Source organism: Lactuca virosa, chromosome 3 (assembly GCF_052849685.1).
Source record: "Lactuca virosa cultivar CGN04683 chromosome 3, Lactuca_virosa_CGN04683_v6, whole genome shotgun sequence".
Classification (NCBI taxonomy): Eukaryota; Viridiplantae; Streptophyta; class Magnoliopsida; order Asterales; family Asteraceae; genus Lactuca; species Lactuca virosa.
The window spans coordinates 234369898-234386312 of NC_136428.1; the positions used below are offsets into that span (position 1 = coordinate 234369898).

The window sequence follows — 16415 nt, forward strand, 5'->3', positions numbered from 1 at the left end:
TCGTCATCGCTTTATTATTACTTTTGGTCACTTTAATACTGGTTTATATAATTTGAGTTTCCAAAGGGAATAAGAGTTCTTTTCTTTTCTTCGTCATTCTCATTCTAATTTACGTATTCTGTACTTTTGCTAGATATTTGTGTTTTTCTCTGCTGGCAGGAATGACAAGCGCTTGCATTTGGCAAGTTTCTTCCGAAAGTGGAAATGAAAGTAGTCTTCCGGCTTTGGAGTCTTCCTCGAGCAGTGAATCATTGGCTACGTTTAGAGCCGAAATAGCGGCCGATAACGAAGCTGAGATTTATGCTCGCATACGGAGTCTCCAGAGCCGTGATTACTACAACCTTCCTCCCCAGAATAATCCCGGGGAGTATGAGGGGCTTGTTCACAATAACTTCGAGCAAGCTATTGATGTGCCCCATTATAGGGCCATACTTGATAGAGAATATTTTGAACTCACATTATTAGAAAGAAAGGGTCTATTGCAAGATAGGCTCTTCGATCTTATGTTTGGTGAGCAAAAGATTTATTGTATCGTGGAACTTTCGCCATATACGAATATAAGGGCGGAGGCATACGACTTCCTTGAGGGTAAGGTGGAGTTGGTGAGCTCTTTGCAACATTCCTTCCAACGGGATATCATGGACGGGAGTCTAAATTTCTTTATTCAGGATATAAACCAAAGCGGTAAAAATTCACAAATATACCGTGAATTCTACTCCCACTTTACCGATGAGGGATTCCGCCTCAAGTTCGGATTACCCCTACCTTAAAGGTCACTGTTTCTTTTTGGATCAGACCGCTCTTGGTCTTCGAACTAGTCATTAATGGTCGGCTTCATTGGTACCCTTTCGGTATGCCTTGCGAACACTTTTTCTTTTTCATTACTTCCATGGACGTGCCTCGTGGCACGGTAGCACCCGTACTATTGAAATGGTTCGTCAGTAGAGATGTTCCCACAGGTGCCCCTTCTTCTAATGGTTCTATAATTCCTATTCCTATCCCTTCATTCCCTCTTTTGGTCTATCTACATTCCAGGAAATTCATACGCTGCACGGACGGAGCAAAAAGCGGAGTCTTGGTCAGAGCAAGCCGACCTATTCTATTACCATACATAATTAGGGGAAGCTCATCCAAAACTAGAGCTAGAAAGGCCTTATTTCGTTTCGTTCCTGTTCTTCATTTCCTTCTTATCGAAAAAAAGGGGGATTTCTCATATTTAGAATCTTTCTGCGGTGTGCTCCGTTTACTATTCTTTCATACTTTCTTCTTTTTACCACGCGATAGGTCAGCGAAGCGTGAACGGCCGCGGAGAAGGAAAGGCCAAAGACTTCCTAACGGGAATGAGCAAGGACGAAATGACAAGATGAGGCGCCCTGGGCACCCCCATTTAGAAAGAAGGGCCGAAGTTTTTGGGCCTGTAGCTTTACCCGTCCCCCCTGAGTCGGGCGGTGCTTGTGTGGGGGTTGCGCCACCAGAAATCGGGCTTGAAGCTCTCACCTTACCAACGAGCCGACAGCTGATGGTTGTTGGTCACGACTACTACAAAAAAGCCCCAATGAAGATTAATATTTCACATGGAGGAGTGTGCATCTTTATGTTGGGTGTTCTTCTGTCGTGCTACCCAGCGGCTTATGTGCGACCTGTGGCCCACGCCTCTTATCTGTTCAGGGCGGGCGGCATGAACTTTGATTCGATCTGGGTATTCAATCCCGCCGCTAAGATGCTCAGTTGACTCCTTAACCTTGATAGGAAGATGTCATATTCAATAATTCGTGCATAAGGGTAAGGAACTTTGGATGAACTAATGCGAATGGGTGTAAGCCTCGCTACTCGGAAACACCCAGTGCTGACCACACTGAGAGACACGAAAGCGCAGGTAACGCCAGTTGGCGAAGTGGCGTTAAGCATCCCTAGCGGTACGAAAAGAGAGGTCGTGATGATATCATCTACGTCCGGACCGCTCCTCGTGGAGTAGATCCCGCATCCAACCAAGTCTTTGACCAGGGAACGGGATAATTCCCACTACCGTTGGCAGGCCAGCCGGGCCGTGAGCACGGTGGGGACGGGCTTCCCAAAAAGCCAGCCCAGGTCGGGGTCAGTATAGAATGAAGGGGACGGCCCTAATGTTGTGTTGGCAAAGCCAACTTCTTGGGTTTCGGGCGGTGAAAAGCGGACGTGGGGACTCGGGTCGGGGCGTAGCGTAACTAAGGGATTCCATTTAGGGTGAGACAAAATGGACGGGCACGGGCAGTCTGGTGTCCGAGCCGATTGGTCAGACGACGACTACTTCACTTATTAGATTAGTATTAGCCGCCTGTCCCGGAATGGAATGGGATGGAATAGACAAAGCCGGGAAGCGCTATCGGTTCGGTTTTTTTAGGAGGGAGAAACTTGTGAAGAAGGAAGCTTATCCCCGCCCCGACTGTCAGCTGCTGGCTCTCTCAATCTCTCCTAAACTTCCCCCGAGTTTCGGCCCGAGCTGTATGAGGCAGAAACTCGTCTCACGTACGGTTCGGAGGCCGAGCCCCACCCCAGCAGTAAGGGTGTGGCTTAGGTTAACTAACACAAAGAAGATATAGTTCACTCAATGATTGCCTTTGGGTTTCGAACTCCATATGGGGAAGGAGCGTTGTTGTTTGCATGGTCTTGATTATTTACATGGACCCACTTCTTATTCATTTTGTGGGAATTTTCTGATCTATAAACCGTCCCTAACTAACGATCGGATCATGTTTGAGGATGATGAATCACTTCGTGTCGACCTGTTGCCAATAAACTTTCCGGCCTCATATGAGAATGGAAAACTGGAGCATTTTCTGCATCGGTGGATGAAGAATCGCGAACATAAGAATTTCCGGTTGACCATGTTCCCATAAAAAAGATACTTTCAAGAATCGACGAACACGACTGAAGTGGCTATACATACAAATCCATTTACGGATCTATATGCTCTGATTGGAACTTCCAGTTCCAGAACAGGTGGCTGGTATACTACCATAATGAAACTGCCTTTTATTTTTTTTATTCGGATCGGATTTATGTTGGCTTCGTTGGGAGGATCGCGTAGTTTGTTACGTCGGCTCAAAAAGGATAAGTTGCCTTGGAATCGAGAAAGTTACGTGGAGTTCATAATTGCATAAAAGGAGTCAAAGTAAAGTAGTTGTTGTGGCGCGTTGAGGCACTTCTTCGACGGTTCCCGTACGCCCGGCCTGCCGGCCCCCTCTGAAGAATTCATGGGTCGGCAAGCGGGGAGACAGAATGGGCGGGCACTACTAACCAAGCCAAGCCCAGTTCCCGCCGATAGGCGCAGGTAGCTTGGTTCCAAGCCTTCCCTATATGATAGTTGTGGCCATGGCCCGAAGGAGCCTTAAGCACTTATACAATGCTTCAAGTCAAGGCTCCCCCCCCCCCCACTCGTTGCCCAGAGCCTTTACTTTCCATGTTTTTAGTCAAATGCGCGCTAGCGCGCTACAACTAGCACTTTTTTCTCTGAGAGGCTCGCTTCTTCCCGCCCCTTATTGAAAAAAAAAAGCGCGTTAGCGCTTTTACTTTTATTTATTATATAATACCTTCTTTCTACTTCTTTCTCAAAGTAAAGCAAGCAACCTTTCGCCTTTATTTTTTTGAGGAGATATAAAAAGAAGCAACCTTACTAAGCAAACGTAGGCTTGGGCTCGAAAGCAAGAAGCAACGGCTTTCGCGCTTGTTGGAGCTATTAAGCATCTTAGACTATTCCATTCCATTTTGCAGCTGGACAGAAAAGTGGAAACTTTCCACGGGATCCTCTTTCTGCGGGACGCTCTTTTGCGCTACGATGGATTTTTTTTACTCTTTAAGTGCGCCACTCCTTCTTTTGTCTTGTATCTGTAGCTGCTTTTCCCGCACTCTCTTTTATCCCACCGAAGGTCCCCCTTACGTAATAGGGGTTAAGTTAAGGGGGGTGCACACCGTGGTCAAATCTGCATGAAAAACCGCGGGGAATCCTTAGTATTAAGTATTATGCTCCCGCACCCCCTATCTCTTAAAGGCTCTGCGCTCCTGCATTCTGATTGATCCTATGCAATGTTGTAATCCTGCTGTTCCTTTATCCCCCGCTCCGCAGCTGCTGGAGACTTAGTCAGATTTTTAGCCTTTTACAGTACTGATTGATGTTATGGGGGATTACTTGGGTTGGCCGGACTGTTTGTTTGCGAAGGACGAAGGACTAAAAAATGAGGTTTTTGATGTTATTGGACAGAATTGGTGCCGTTTTCCCACGCCTCCTTTTCCATAATATGATTATGAGCTGCAAAACGCTTGAAGCTGGAATTTGAGCATTTAATTTTGAACACATGCCAAACTACGCTCCTAGGCTCCCTTCTTCGAGGTTGATTCCCCCAGATCAAATGAAAAGGAGCTAAAAGCGAAGATGGCAGCGGAGGAATCTGATGGCTAGGCGAATGGGGGGTTGAATACTCCGAGTCAACAGGGTTGGTTGGAAAGCCTCAGAAGAGCCGTGATAAAGAACAGCCTCGGAGTAAGGAGCCCGAAGGGAAATAAAAGCGCGATATGGATCAAATCCTCCTCCCCCAAAATGTACCAAACTCAACATAGATGGATTAGCTACTATAGGAGAGAGTGCTGGTGGTGGTATCCTGAGAAAGAGTTCAGGTCAAATTTTTTATTTTTTCCTTCTCTTCGTTCTATCACAATGGTACTAACATGATGGCTGAGACTAGAGCTCTCAGAGATGGGTTCAAACTATGTTCTGATAAGGGCATCCAAGTGAATGACATCGAATCTGATTCCAAAGTTATGGTGGACTCCATCCTTGGTTTAATATCCACCCCTTCACATGTGCTTTACTTGATCAGAGAATGCATCAGCTTATTGTCTTCTGGCATGATGGTTTCTCACATCTATAGACAAGGCAACTCAATTGCAGACAGACTGGCTTCTCATGCTTACTCTCACAGGTCTGATTGCATTGTTGAAGCTGCTTCTTCTCTCTTGCAAACAAGGCTACTACAATGACAAGGAAGGCCTTTACTCTTATTCCTGTTCCTGGAATGCTTTCTTTCATCAAAGTCACGTAAGAAATAGAAAACGTACAACTAAAGGCTTGTCAATTCTTGGTGTAATACTCACTCGAAAATGATGGGTGTCAGAATTTCTCACTTTTCAGGCAGTCTCATCCATGTAAGAATTAGGAATTCCTCTTCCAACTCGTCCCAGAATGGGCGTTATGGCAAAGAACAAGAAGAAAACAAAAGGGGAAATTTGTCCAATAGTCACAAATGGTGCCTCCACAGGTTGACATCCGATCAAACCTAGTAGTAAGCGATCCGCCAAAAGCAACCAAAATATTCCTTGGTGAATCGGGTGAAAACTTGAACTACGTACATACATACTTTTAAAAAAAGGTAAAGCCAACAGACATATAAAAACTGGTGCTATTGCGGCTACACCTCCCGCTTTGCCAGGTATACTACGAAGAATGGCATGGATCGGTAGGAAATACCATTCCGGTACAATATGAGGCGGGGTGGGCATCGGATTAGCAGGTATATAATTGTCGGGATGCCCCAAAACATTAGGAGCATAAAAATAAAAATGGAAGAAAAGATAGCAAAAGCTACCCAACCTACTAGATCCTTTACATAAAAATAAGGGTAATAAGCAATTTTATCCATCTCTGAATGTACACCCAATGGATTATTTGATCCATATTGATGCAATGCGGCCAAATGAAGAAGACTGGCGCCTACTAAAAGAAAGGGGAGTAAATGATGAAGACTAAAAAACGATTTAAGGTGGCATTGTCCACGGAGAAACCACCCCAAAGCCAAGTCACTATGGTATCTCCTACTACGGGTATGGCGCTAGCTAAGCTTGTAATTACTGTAGCCCCCCAAAAGCTCATCTGACCCCAAGGTGGTACGTATCCTATAAAAGCTGTCACAATCATTAATAGGAAGATTACAACTCCGAGACACCGAACAAATTCCCTAGGACTGCTATAACTCGCATGATATAGACCACGAAAAATATGAAGGTGAACAACAATGAGAAACATACTTGCCCCATTAGCATGCATATAACGGAGCAACCAGCCCCCTTCAACATCTCTCATAATGTGTTCTACGCTGTTGAAAGCTAGATCCACATGAGGTGTGTAATGCATAGCTAAAAAAACGCCAGTCACTATCTGAATGACTAAACAAATACCAGCTAACGGACCGAACCCCCACCAATAACTAAGATTGCTTGGGGTTGGATAATCTATCAAATGCTGATTAAGTGTGGAGAATATAGGTTGTTTAAGAATCGATAATTGTTGGTTCCTTATAGTCATTTCTTTTTCTTTTTTAGAAAGAGAACTCTGGTTTCCTCACCTTTTAGCGTTCTGGGGCCTTTATATAATATAAAAAAAGATATCAAAATCTTTAAAGTACCCTTAGAGTAGGGCGAAAGAAAGTCAATATGAGCGTTGGTTTTTCCAACGAAACAGTGAAAGATGTTGTTTTATCCTTATCCATGGATGGAGGGAGTGGATGGGGTCGCATCCGGGTATACGCCGAATTGCCTACATATCTTCTTCAAAAGAATCAAACGATTGTAGTTCAGTTAAAAAGACGTTTTCAAAAGCAATCAAAGAGAATATCGAAGAGAATGAGTCACAAGATGAAATGAAAATGAGTTCTCCTTCCAAACAGACTAGAAGACATAGTTGATTAGATCAAGAAACTTCAAAATTGATTGGCATAACCAACTATTTTGTCCATGTAACATTACATCATAATAGGCATCTCTCATATAGCTTGGGGTGGCTAGCGCTTCCTCCCCTATCACTGCCCGAACAAGATCAGGCATGTCCCATTCGGGGGTAATTGCTTATCGGCTATCACCACCCACTTCGCGTATTCATTGCAGATTTTCTCAAATAACCGCTCTAACTCAGGTGGAGCGCTTTGTGCGTCCGACCTAGTTGAAGAAAGAGTAGTAGAGGTACCACCTGAAGATAAAGAAAAACCCTCATCTACCATAAATTCTAGATCACTTGGCGTAGGACTACCATAGAGTCTCATTTGAAAATGATTTCTCATTCAATTTTTTTAATTCGCTCTGCTCTGCTCGACACCGGGATCATGCCCGGTGCAAGACTTCCTTTTTTTTATGCAGGTTAAAAAGGCGTGGAACTCCTGCTGGAAGACTCGGCTGGTTTTTCCACCGAAAGTCTAGAAGATAAGGTGTAAAATGTAAATCACTAGGTGTTGGATTCCCCTATAGTGCCAGACTCTTGTTATTCATTACAGAATACTAGCTTCTATCGCTCCTTGCTCACAGAGCAGCATACCGGAAAAAAAAGGAACCTTTATCTCTCTTATCATACGCAATATCTCAATTGAAAGGGAATGTCATTCTCTCATTCAACATGGTGCAGCTTACACGTTGATGAGCACAATACAATTCACGTCACAGCCACTTTCTTGAACTATATTACGAGATTTTTCTTTTTTAGAAAGATTGTCTGTCCTAAGTGATCAAAGAAACTTCAGACCGATATGTCAGGCGAGCGTCGAGTAGTGAGCTTGGAGAGTAGAGTCGAGGTAAGGTCAGGAAGGATAGCGTACAAGTGAAGCCCACTAGAGAGAAGTTAGCTGGCGGTTTCTTGTTTTCTGATAGGAAGAGGAAGGAAAACGCTTTGCTTCGACCTGACCTTAAAGTGGATGAGAACACGAGGTTAGTAAATCAAGCAAGTTGACGGTCAAAGAGAAAAGAAAAAACACGACTTATAGAAAGAGTAAGAACGAAAGCTCAATCATAGATAGGGAATCCCTTTCACAGAATCCATAGATTCTCTCCCTAAGAGCGGAGCCACTTGACCAGAGAGATAGACGATGTTTGCACGGGTACCCCTTGAATCAATGCATTAATTTAACGTTGGGGCTCAACCTCTTTTTGTTTGGCCCATGAGGATACTTTCACTATACTTGCTCTTCTTGCCTGCTCCTCCGTCTTCTTCTTGTCACGAAAGATTATGCCTTGAAGAATGAACGACTGAAAGATCAAACTCCAGTGCGCTCCTGGAAACTAGAATGCAGCAAGTTCAAGCCTTAGCGCAAGATTCCTAAGGCGCAAGCACTTTCTTCTTTGTCAGGGAGTGGATTCTTCCTCTCCCGAGTTGAGTTAAGATTCTACTAAGATGGTAAAGGATGTTAATGTCACCATCGAAATGGAAACCACTAAAACGTCTGGATATGCCCTCGTTTCGTCTATCTAGCTGACAGCTGTAATTGGATTGATCCCTTTTCATCTTGGAATCCCACCGGAGTGAGTAGACACGGATGCACTACTCTTCCGTCCTCTTCTTCATATGGATTCTCTTCTAGCCCTTTTTTCTCTATTCAATCCACGGCCTACCTCGAGACACCTGTGTCACAACGGCTGATTTTTTGAGTGAGGGAAGCCAGAGCATTGGTCAAGAGAGAGAAAGAAGAAAAACTATAGATCGAGAAAGTCACATTAGCTACACCAGACCAGACAGACTTTCTTTTTTTTTACTATTTTTTGACTGACCGGATCGGTCACTCCTCAACCAACTAAGACATTTCTGAGCAGTTCCCCTCACCCCCTATCACTTAAAGGCAGAGCTAACCCAACATTCTACTGCTCTCTAAAGGGCCTGCCTACTCTATTAGTCAAGCTTGGAGAACATAGTACTAGGACTTACTAGATGAAAGACCTTGATTGGTGAAGGGCTTAAAAGTTAGGTAGCTGCTATCTATCGGATCTTTTCTAAGAGGTTAGGTAGGTGGTTGAGTCGAAGCGGGGAAGGAGACTAAGTCATCGGTCGTGCCGGGATTTCTTTCCTACTTCCAGCTGAATGAGGACCACACAGCCGTCAACCCTGCTGGAAGTGCTTTCTAGATCCAATCTCCTGGTCTTTCGTTCGCTATTTGAATGTCTGGACCAGTAGAAATGTACGAAAGGTGGTCTTGTCCTTTCCTTTACAACTAGTAGCTAGTAGCTCCGTCGTTGATCCCTCCTCTTCCCGTCCGGTTGTGACTCGTATGTCCAGCCAACGACTATCGATTCCTAACGAATCCATAGATTCTTCTACCATTCGACCAGATCTTCTAGATTGTATTCTTATTTTCCGGCCTCGAGCAACTTTACTAATAAGGGAAAATCCCTTAACTTAATTGATATCATATTATATTAGTATAATATAAAGCGCTAGCGCCCAACCGGCTTTCCGCCTCCATTTGGTCGTGCTGCTATGATGTAACGTGCAGTCGTCCCGAGGCATTTTAGAGCCCCTCATTTTCTCTCCCTTAAAGTCCTTTATGGATTTCAAGTCGGGAATAGAGCTGTGACTTATTTGGCGCTATATCACAATTCATTCATTCTCGGGCATAGCTGTTCACGAAACGTGGCATGGGACATCTGTCGGCGGCGGGTGAATTCCGAGTGAGAGGTCAAACCAATCCCATTCATCCTGGTCTGATCCGAATGGATCTTGTTGAATGAATTGATCCATTGTTCTATGCCCTACTTCTTAGTTCATTTTTTCCTACTCGGACCCGCCGTACTTCCTTTGACTACTCCTGAGATATAGTGGAAACATTTTGTTCTGGTGGAGAGTAGGGAGTGAAAACACCAATGCAGCAAAGAACGACCACATGAATCGGAATCCGCTTAACTTCTTAAGACAGACGACCGAGAAAGAAAGGCTCCGTGTTCTCCAAGTGGTTGATCTTAGCTTAGCGTGCTAGCCGCTGCTTCATTTCGTATAGTGATAACGCTTTCTCTTTCTTAGCGCTCTGCCCCCCCCCCCTTGTATAGTAAGGGGAACTTTGGTTGCGCGGCTTTCTCTTATACTTATAGGGGTGTATTTTCTCTAACTTGACTCAGCTTGACCTACTTGACTCAGCAGTTAGAGTATCGCTTTCATACGGCGAGAGTCATTGGTTCAAATCCAATAGTAGGTAAAACCGACCGAAAGCCCCGCTTTTGCCAGCATGACAATAAGCACGGACTGGCAGCAAGGAGTCAACTGAATGACCAAAGCATCGGTTGCTTCCAGTTGTGGCGTTCTTCAAGCGCCTTGACACCTTAATATCAACTCACCCCCTCTTCCACAAGTAGGTGGAGACCAGGAGAGCCGGAAACCCCAACGGGAACCCTTCACCGCGCCACACGATTCTTTCGTGAAGCGCTCTCTCAGACGTTTCCACTCCTGCCCTCGTAAGCGAAGAGGTTTCAAGATACCAGTCGACCGAGTGAAAGTGAACAGCTCCGAGCAAATCTTCTAGAGAGCGTACCCTTTGTTTCTACTCTTTCTCTCTTCTAAAAAGAACTCAAAATCGAAAAAAGAAAAAGTTTCTTAACAGACAGGAGTCCAGTATAGATGTAGGTAGAGGGTCATCTTCGTTCCCTAAATCCGTTAGTCAGTCATCATTCAGTGAAGGGTCCTAAAGCATACCAGCATTGAAGTGAACCTCTTAATTCAAGTGCAGTTCGATGATCTCGTGCTAGGGGCACTGAAAGCCATAAAAAATATCTATTGACTTTCTTGGATGGAGATCCAGTTCTTAGCTTAGTAAGATAATTGACTAGTCGCATAGCATGCTGGCAACATGATCATTGCTTACTATTCTTTTGGCACTAACTCAGGAAGGGAAGACATCCCACACCTCATAGACCTTTATCCAGGGTGGAGAGCACTGTCGGACTTAGCACTTAGGAGCTTTTTCCCTGTGTGAAGATCCTTCAAAGAAAAACAAAAATGATCCTAAGTGTTTTGAAGTGGTGCTCAGATCTCTTAAGGCTTCTTACTCTCTCAGTCTTCATGATCAGACATGCATTCAAGCCTTGATAATCATTCTGCCCGCCATTCCCAAAAGAGGGAAATGGCTCAGATTCCTCATATTACAGGCCTTAAACTAAATGTGGATGGTTCTGCTATTGACTTAAATCGTGCAGTAGGTGGCTGCATTAGAGAGTCGGTTTAATTGTTTTAGCATTCTCATGTAACTTTGGTCAGGGAAATAGGAGGCTGAGGATAAAGCCTTACTCCAGGGCTTCTCTTAGCTAATCAGTTTGGCATTACACTTCTTAATTACATAGTTCAGCTTGAAAGCCAATCGATCAAATTCCTCTACCTATAGCTCCAAATAGCATGTAGAAACTTTCTATTAGAAAGGCATTTTAACGTTCTCACTTTTTCCTTCGTAGACTGAGAGATCCATTAGAAAGTAGGTATCTCGCTAGTGTCAAAATGAGACTTTCAGCACTAAATCGATCCTCATTCTCTCGTCTATGAAAAGGGACCTAAAGGGTGGGCTTCTCGGGTCACTTAGTCTTTTTTTTCAGTACCTCTCTTAAGCTTTACTGGATTTAAGAGTAAGAGATAGGCTCTTTCCGCGTTTCCGATGGTAGTTGATAGAGGAAAGGGTGATACGCTTTTCTTATCTTAAAGGAAAGGTTTGAGGGTTAGATTCCAGACCCTTACTGACGAAGAGGCCAAGAAAGAATGAATTGACTAGGACAGAGGGAGAGGCGGTTTATTTCGACAGCTAGAGCTAGGAGAAAGAGGTCATGGTGGAGATAGGCTTCGAAGCCAAGGAAAGCTTTGATCTAGGAAGAGGATAGGCGAATAGAGATGGGCGAGACCCTTGACCTATAAGTGAAACCGTCCCCGCTAGATGATTACCGATTCTACTATACTATAACCCGTCTTTGCTTCTCTTATTCAATTTCTGACTGATATTCCAATTCTTGATATTCCTCTAACTATAAACCTGCCTATTCTCTGGTACATTAAAAATTTGCCTTCTATTGGGGGCATCTTCCCTTGTCTTGTCTATGATAATAATAGATTTCAATTCGACCTTTATTGATTGAACTGATCTTATTGAATTGATGGGCGGAAAGGAACCTACCGATTCTGCTCCCTACTAAAGGGGCCCTAAGCCAGCGGATCTTGCCCCCTTGTCCGGGTCGATACCATCCTATCTTCTAAGTGACAGACTTGAGCATTAATTTCTAAAGTTGTTGCTCATCTATGTAAAAATGAGACTTTTCTCTCGGCCTCTTTAATGCCTAAAAAAGATCTGTCTTATCTCAAGCATGTGAAAAGCCCTATCCCATCTAGCAGCAGGGTGGAGAGCGAGACTGACCATTAATTCGACTATTCTAGAGCCTATTCTAACTCCACTATACAAGAAGGTCCTACTACTTGTGTGAAATCAGTCGCTTGAGAGCTTCGGGCTAGGTTATGGACGAGAGGCTAGGTACGATTTCCGAGTGATTCAAGGAGAGAGCGATGATAGTGACTTTCTCCTAGCTAAGAAAGGTAATTGATCCCCTTTCCCGGATGGAAAAGTTCGACTGATAGGGAGAGAAGGCGTTGGTGAGGCGACCGGAAGGCAGTTTAGTTTACTGTTAGAAAGCGAGAGTAGCTGTCTTTAGGGTGCTAGTTCCCTTTCTAACAAGCTGACCGAAATAGCGGCCCTCGCTTCTAGTCCCACTTGTAGCCTGATCGGGACTTCTTTCTCTCTTGCTTGAATGCCAACCAACTTTTCTGACTCTGGTTAGTAGCTCTATACTTTCACCCGCTTGAAATACCTTATCTTGCTGTAAGTGAATTCAGGTACTTTACTTGTCTCGTTAGAGAAAGGCAGCAAAGTAGAAAGCGAAGTTGGAGCCTTAACTGCCTTGTCAAAGGAAAGCAAAGGTTGAGCCAAGCTACTTGTTAACTCTGGGTCCCATCCGTCCTGCCAAGAACTGGAACCGCCAACTCCGTTCACTGCCTTCTCTCCAGAACTCCAGTTTAACTTGATTACTGGAACTCAAAAGCCCTAGCTTTTCTTACCTTCTAGAACTGTAAGGGAATTTCAGTAGTGAGGAACTGTCCCTCATGTTCCCTGCCTAATCTGAAAGACTAGCTCAGGTCAGAACTCATAGCTCAAACTCAACATCCTAGCTTCGCTACAGAACTATGATCTACGACCACCCTCTCTCATCCGAAGCCATCGTAACATAACATATGTATCAACGATTCCAAAAAAGGACAGGAAATTGGATCCATCCCTGGAGGCATAGGCATACACGAAGAAAGCAGAAGCATAGGGGTAGATGAAAGCAGGAGCAAAGGGGATTGAATTAGGGATGAATCTTCTGAACTTCTTGAGAGCTGGAAGATTGGGATATCTTGACTTCCCATTCTTATACCCGCTTTGAAAGGTAAGATATCGACCTTTGATGGGGGGCTCTCACAGGTCTACTCGCCAGTGTCTTCCTTCCACAAGTTCTACCTATGCTTCCCGGTTATAAGATCGCATACGGAAGAAGAGCCTCTAGGATCATTCATCATCCTCAGCAGCTTGAGCAGGCTCCTCAATGGCTTGGATAGCCCCTGAAGTAATATCCTAACGTGTACTCAAGAACACAAGAAAAGAGCTTTTAAATGGCCTTCTTTTTTTGATCAAAAAGTAGTGTTTTCCCGTGTTTTTCGGCCATAAACTAGAGAGTTAGGTTAAAGGTAAGCCGGCTAAGAGGACTAGGAGCTTAGCTTGCTGGCGAGAAAGGGTGAGTGTTCAGTACGCTCTTTAGCCTTTAACAAGGGCTAAGCTGCTAGGAATGGCTTGCTGGCCTGTTGGGAGAGTGGAACGAAGTGATTCTCGTTAGAGAAGCACGAGTGGAACGGCTTTAGTGTCAGTAGGTGCCTAAATGAAGTGATTAAGTGTCGGGGGTTTTGTTGGCTTGCTGGCTAGCTCGTGTAATCAATAAAAAAGGATTCGCGTTAGTAAGCTAGCTTTGTAAGCTAAGCAAACCTGGTTCTCCGGGCATTACGGTAGGACGTGGATCGACCATGACGAGAATGGACTTCTCCATAATGTAATAGAAGAGTCACAGTCCAGTTCCACGGGCTTTCTCCCTTCTCGACCAGACGAAGGAGATATGAATTCCATTCAGGCGGGTAAGGGCTTGGCTTGACCCTGTGTTCTCTCCTGGTCGGGTCGGAGGCGAAAACTGGCAAAGTTCATCATTCAGTGGTAGGGTGTTCGTAGAAAAGAAGGCGTCGCCCAACGAGTGGCAGATTTTGATGGAGTCTCGCTTGGATGCTGGGGAGATCCATAGATCTGGATAGAGTCCCCGGAATAGTATGTGCGCTAGCGCGCTACGGCTTACGCAGTTGATTGGATCAGATAGCCCTTCGGGCAACCAACCAAACTCGGCATATCAAATTCCATTTCGATCAAGAACTTGGAGGTATGGCTGAGTGGCTTAAGGCATTGGTTTGCTAAATCGACATACAAGAAGATTGTATCATGGTTTCAAATCCCATGTCCTCCGGAACAGAAGTGAAACGGGCGGGCGAAATGACGTGAGAGAAAGAACCTCTTGGTGGAGTCCAGCCCCCCAGAATAGCACTACTTAGTGACTAGGAGCGGGGAGACCTTTACGCGTTCTTTTTGTTTGATCGGCCTATCTTCTTTCTATAATCAAGCTCCCTCCGGCTGTCCAGGGACTGGACGGCTCTTGGTTCTTGAGCATGTTGGGGGATTAGGCGGCAGTTGAAAGAGCTGCTCGAAAGCTTGGCGAAGAAGCGAAAAAGGCCTATCTATTCTCTTTTTTTTAGTACAAGGGCTTTTTACTAGTCAAGTGGTAAGGTAGGGCGCTATTCGATGAATAAAACATATTTTAGGAAAGTGGTTCAGGTAGCTCAGCTGGTTAGAGCAAAGGACTGAAAATCCTTGTGTCAGTGGTTCGAATCCACTTCTAAGCGGGCCAAGGATCTAAAGGCCGAGAGCGAGCCGGATTTTGAAATTCAAGTGCAAGAGTTAGCCAAAAATGTGAGCGCTCCTGCACTAGACGGCTTTTTTGTGTCGCCCTATCTTGCTGGAGGCAAATTTCGAAAAAAAAGTTGTTTCTTAGGTTCTCGCGTCCCTATGCCCAAAAGGATGGGTGAGTTCGGTTTGAGTGTTCATCGATCGGGTGGATCTATATGCTCCGGGGTGGTGAGACGAGGTGTAGCGCAGTCTGGTCAGCGCATCTCTTTTGGGTACAGAGGGCCATAGGTTCGAATCCTGTCACCTTGATGTGAGGCATTCTGTCAGCAAATACTCAAATATGAACATCCATCGACCGTTACCACTTCCACTTACTCGTGACTCGTATATGTACTTTATATAGCAAGCACACGACACCTATAGCTAAAGATCATATAGCGCCACAGTATATATATATATATATATATATATATATATATATATATATATATACGAACCTATACGGAACACTTATCTCTTTCTCAGTGCTTTCTTTAGGCTCCTGGCTGCTCGTTAGTATAACACAACCCATATGATATTGAGCTTGAGCATTCGGGCTTCTTTCTTTTTTTTTAAGAAATGCTTCTTTAGAATTCTAAGGTGGCAGGGCAGCTAGTTTGAGTGGGGCCTAACGGTTTCCCGAACTTCTTCTTTCATTTTAGATTAATAAGGGGCTAGTTGGGGAGGAAATCTCGATGGCAATCAAGGATGGATTTCTATCACACCTATCTCCCTTTTCCTTCAGTCACATCCAGTCTCAGTTCTGCTTCCAACTACCGAGCTTGGACGTATAACAAGATTGAATAAGAGATATGGCATACGGGAATAGTATATGAAATCACAAAGGCTGGAAAGAGACTGGAGAGGAGCGTGGAAAATACTTAATAAAGAACCTTAGCAATTACTAGTAATGCCCCTATCGACCTCAGTCTTGTTTTTTGCTAGCTTTAGTCTAGAACTAGACTATCTCATTAAACGTCGAATATCCCTATGATGCTAGCCAGTGAAAAAGGAAGGAGTCTACTTCTTTGCTGGCTTGACTCCAGAACTAGTAGAGGAAGGAAGCGATGATCGGTATATCCCATTAAGCGTAATCCCGCTAGCCAATGAAAGGACTACTCTTCTTGGACTGTGAGCGACGACACCAGATCAGAGCTAAGTGAGAGACGATAAATGTGATTAAACTTTATAACTGCTCGATTTATAAGTCTTGCCTAAGTCCTAGACTTGAATGAAGCAGCCTGGCTGAAAGTCGTATTTGCTTTTGCTTTTCTTGTTCTCTTTTCTTAGTTACGCCCAAGAAAGTACAAGATATAGCTTGACTAATATACTAAGATGATAGGTAGAGACTAGAGATGAGAGTGCAGGATCTAGATTTGTAACAAATATTCGACTTTGCTTATGCAAATTGTTATGTACCAAAACCAAAGAATATCGTCGATGGGATACAAAAAAAGAGGATCCTACTTCGCTCATGCACCGTCTTTTCACCCTCCTACTGCTGGTAAAGCTAGCAGTCTAATAAAATTTCTGCATGTTAAGACAGCACACTAGTACATTTTCATTGACCACCGAGACCAACCCCCAAGCCCGGTC

The 16415-nt window shown here is 44.3% G+C and overlaps 1 non-coding gene across 1 annotated transcript; it reads left to right on the top strand.

Moving 5' to 3' along the window:
- Positions 1-14702: 14702 nt before the first annotated feature.
- On the top strand, positions 14703-14776 carry TRNAF-GAA (transfer RNA phenylalanine (anticodon GAA)). The gene has a single exon. It is a non-coding gene; the product is annotated as a tRNA-Phe (tRNA).
- Positions 14777-16415: the final 1639 nt, after the last annotated feature.